Source organism: Dryas octopetala, chromosome 7 (assembly GCF_963921425.1).
Source record: "Dryas octopetala chromosome 7, drDryOcto1.1, whole genome shotgun sequence".
NCBI lineage: Eukaryota > Viridiplantae > Streptophyta > Magnoliopsida > Rosales > Rosaceae > Dryas > Dryas octopetala.
In genome coordinates, this window is record NC_141372.1 from 5,772,712 (window position 1) to 5,777,791 (window position 5,080).

Sequence of the window (5,080 nt, forward strand, 5' to 3'; positions counted from 1 at the left end):
CTGGCGATGGTCCGCCCACCCCTGCCCCCGGGCCATGTTTGCTTCAAACATTTATTTGGGATCATCTCCCATGTCATGCTCTCCACCTGTGGATGCTCCATCCTCGGGCTCTACCTCAAGGGGTACCTCCCTCCGGGACGTTGGCATGCCCATCATTACTGCCAGTAGCAGACCATGCAAGCGGTCCCAGTCCAAATCAGGCACATCTCCTCGAGCTCTAATTTGCAACCGTCAAAGCCCATTGCATAGCCGCTGTTATACTCGTTGTCCAACTCCTGCTTGGCTTGGCTCAACTCCTGCCCGCACTGCTTCACCTCTTGCCTAGCCTGGTCCGCCTCCTTCCTGACCTGCAGTAGCTCGGCCTGCAATGCATTGTTTTGCCGACCACTTGCCCACCCCCATGTTTCCACACCCCATCTGGGGTCGGGGCACACTTGGCCTCGTCGGTGTCCCATCACTTGTAAACGCCTGGTCGGACCCTCCATCATCCATGAAATGCCCTCCCTTGACGAATCGTATGAGGAAACCATGGAATGTACGACCCCACCACACCTGCCCATCCAAAAAAAAAAAATCAAGATGGGAAGTGCTCGGAATACCAAGACAACACCATGGACATATCAGATCGCTAATGGTTTCCCACACCTCATATGTGCTCTTCCACCCCCAATTCACAGCATTCACCCTATCACTTTCCAATGTTCAGCTACCAATCATGCACTTCAATATTCACAAATTCAAATCAACAGGAAGAGCAATAACAACTCAAGCCTTACCTGTATTCCGCGGCTTCAACAATTCAGACGGGTTCCGACCTACTTATTTTGTTTCCATGTACCTGGCCAACACTAACACAACACCCAATAAATTACAAGTACAAAAGTGAAGGCTTGTCGCCTACCCAGTGCTCGGCAAGGCTCATACCCGCCTGCCCCTACTCACAATTTTCATACTCAGAATTCCAAGGTCCGCCTCGGGCTGCACAACTACAATTTCTCACAGTTCTCAATTTTTTCAAGGCAAAGTCAATCATTCAGATGGTTAAGAAGAATTTCAAAATATGCCCACTTCAAGTGCTCGGAACAACCTCAGCCCAAGCCGCTGCTGCCCAAGCCTAACGAGCAGACCCGCGCAGCAGCCCAGCCCCGCCGACCCGCGCTCACCACGCAGCTGCCCGAGCCGAGCAGCCAGCCCTCCGGCCCGACCAGCCCCCTCCAGCGGCGCACGCTTCCGCGCAGTCCGATCCGAGCAGCCCGTCCGCGCCGATCCAAGCAGCCGCGCTGCTGCCAGCACACCTGCACAACCACCGAGCCAAGCAGCGCAGCCACCCCACTGCACAACCCGAGCCGAGCCGAGCCAGACCAACCCCTCCGCGCCGCGCGCCTCCGCGCCGTCCACCTGTCCCGAGTCCGGCCCGAGCAAGCACTCGACCCACCCCCTGCGCCACCCGAGCCCAGTCGTCCGCGCACCACAACCTCACAGCCCGGGCTGAGCAGCCTTCCGAGCAGCTCCCCCCTTGTGCGGCGCTTCCGAGCCGAGCACCTCACCCGAGCAGACCCGCGCTGCCAACAGCTCCGGTCCGAGCCGTCGCAAAACCCCTCTGACCCGCGACGATCCGACCAGCTCGAGCCCAACCTCCGCCCCGCGCAAACCGATCCGGCCCGAGCCCGATCCGATTCGAGCTCCTCTGCTCCGCGCCACCGACCTGAGATGACTCGACCCCTCCAAGTCGAGCCTCCACTATGCGCACCAGCTCCGGCCAGACCCAAGATCCCTTACCCAAGCCCCGATCCGACCAGCTTAGCCCTCCGCCCCGCGCTGAGCCTCCACCTCCGAGCTGGCCCGACGCCTCCGACCCGACCAGGTCCAGTCACTTCTCCACCAACCCGAGCAGCCCCCCCCCTTTTTTTTTTTTTTTTTCTTTTGGATCCGCGCCCTGCCCTTCTTCCGCCCCTCAGAGTTAAAAAAAAAAAAAAGAAGAAACAAAGCAGCTCTCCCTCTCTCCAAGATAGTCACGCACAAAAGGAAAAAAAAAAAGGGGGGGCAGCTCTCTCTCTCCAATGGTCACAAAAAATCCAAAAGAACAAAAAAAAAAAAAAAGGGAGATGTGGGTGTGGAAATCTTTATATTTGGGCTCTACCATTTCATGCAAGATTTTCATTTACAAAGGGCGACATCCCCCCATTAAAATCGGACGAGATTCACTGGGATTACACGAAGCGTCCATTGCTCGGAATACAGGTGATCAGAAATTCACAAAAAAAAAAAAAAGGCACTCTTTCATATGTACCCCCCAAGCTTTCCTCTAGTACAGCTTTCCTTGCTAGGGAACTTGGGGGACTTCTAAACAGTATCTTAAGCAGGAACAAGCATGTGGTTACTTGTCGTTCTGCTCGGACTTCTGTGTGTACAAAGTTCCCAACCAAGAAGTATCTTTTGCTCGGAAACTTGGGGGACTTCTGTTCGTATGATTAATCATCTCGGCATAACGACAAGTCACATAAGGCTTAAACATCATGTTGTTTGGGCCTAAGCCCAAAAGACTAAGCCCTTCCTGGGCTCCTAGCCCCTGACCTGCTAGGCTCCGGCCTCCTAGGCTCCGGCCGCCTAGGCTCCGGCCTCCTAGGCTCCGGCCCCATAGGCTCCGGCCTCCCAAGCTCAAGCCTCCTAGGCCTCGACCCGTGTCAACTCACTCGGATCCTCGAGACCGGTGCCACGTGGCGCTCCTACAGTGCAAGTCACCACAAAGGACACGTGTCGTCACCGGATTGGTTGACACTCTTCCAAAGGTACTATAAAAGAGGTACCTTCTTGTCACAAAAGAACAACTGAAATCATTATTATACTATTCACTCACTCTGCTCTCAGATCTCTCTGAACACTGACTTGAGCGTCGGAGGAGCTTTGGCCGGCACCACACCGGTGCCCTTCCCGCTCACTTTTGTGTACTTGCGCAGGGTGCTTTGGATATCATTCTCTCTCATTCCTCACCAGTCGGACCCAGCTACCCGTTCCTGCCCCACTTCGACGTGTCATCCACTCAGTGGTGGGTCAACGGGCCTACGTGGTTCGACTCGACGTTGACTGCTTTACCATTTTTGAGCATCAACAATGCCTTAAGAAATGACTTGAGAAACTCTAAGGTATGACTTTAGAAGTGTCAAAACACATGACTTAAGATGTTATTATGTATAATTCAAATGCATCAAAGGTACAAATATTTAAAATGACTTGACCTACGAACTGAAATTTTCCAAGAAACGACATGAGATGTTCTAAGGAACGACTTGAGATGCCCTAAGGCACGACTTGAGAAACTCTAGGTTATGACTTTAGAAGTGTCAAAACATAACTTTTGATGTCATTAGATACAATTTAAAATGCATCAAGGGTATAAACATTTAAAATTCTCAATGAACTACTTGAGATGCCTTAAGAAACGACTTGAGATACCCTAAGGAACGACTTGAGATGTCCTAAGGCACGACTTAGAGAAACTCTAAAGTATAACTTTAAAAGTGTCAAAACATGACTTAAGATGTCATTAGGTAAAATTTGAAAATGTATCAAGGGTATAAACATTTAAAATGCCTCGAGCTAAAAGCTGAAATTCTTAAGGAACGACTTTGGATGCTCTAAGGCACGACTTAAGAAACTCTAGGGTATGACTTTAGAAGTGTCAAAACATGGCTTGGGATACCACTAGGTAGAAATTGAAATGCGTCAAGGGTATAAACATTTAAAATGTCTCGAGCTACGAACTGAAATTTTCACGGAACGACTTATGATGCTGTAAGGAACGATTTGAGATGCCCTAAGACACGACTTGAGAAACTCTAGTTTATGACTTTAGAAGTGTCAAACATGAATTAGAATGTCACTAGATACAATTTGAAATGCATAAAGGGTATAAATATTTAAAATGCCGCGAGCCACTTATTGAAATTCTCAAAAAACGACTTGAGATGCCCTAATGAACGACTTGCAAAACTCTAGCGTATCACTTTAGAAGGGTCAAAACATGACTTGAGATATCACTAGGTACAATTTGAAATGCATCAAGGGTATAAACATTTAAATGTCTCGAGCTATCAAGGAACGACTTGTGATTCCCTAAGTAACGACTTTGGATGCTCTAATCAACGACTTGAGAACTCTAAAGTATGACTTTAAAAGTGTCAAAACATGACTTGAGATGTCACTAGGTACAATTTGAAATATATCAAAGGTAGAAACATATAAAAAATGCCTCGAGTTTGAGAGATTTTAAATGTTCATTTAGAATTTCATTTCGTAACTTGAGAAATTTTAAATGTTTATACCCATGGTGGATTTCAAATTATATCTAGTGACATTCCAAGTCATGTTTTAACGTTTCCCAAGTCATAGCCTTGAGTTTCTCAAGTTCTTCATTAGGGCATCAGAAGTCGTTCCTTAGGACATCCTAAGTCTATCATTGAGAATTCAGTTCGTAACTCGAGAGATTTTAAATGTTTATAGCCTAGGTGCATTTCAAATTGTATCTAGTGACATTACAAGTGATGTTTTTGACGGTTCCCAAGTCATACCCTAGAGTTTATTATGTCGTTCCTTTAGGAATTTGAAATCGTTCCTTAAGGCATTTCAAGTCGTTCCTTGAGAATTTAGTTTGGAACTCGAAAGATTTTAAATGTTTATACTCTAGGTGCATTTCAAATTGTATCTAGTGACATTCCAAGTCATGTTTTGACAGTTCCCAAGTCATATCCTAGAGTTTGTCAAGTCGTTTCTCAGGGCATCCCAAGTCGTTCCTTGAGAATTTCATTTTGTAACTAGAGGAATTTTAAATGTTTATACCCTCAGTGCATTTTAAATTGTATCTTGTGCCATTACAAGTCATGTTTTGACGTTTTCTAAGCCATACCTTAGAGTTTCTCAAGTCGTTCCTTAGGGAATCTGAAGTCATTCCTAAAGGCATCTCAAGTCGTTTTTTAGGACATCTCAAGTCGTTCCTTGAGAATTTCAGTCGTAACTCGAGGGATTTTAAATGTGTATACCCTTGGTACATTTCAGATTGTACCTAGTGACATTCCAAGCCATG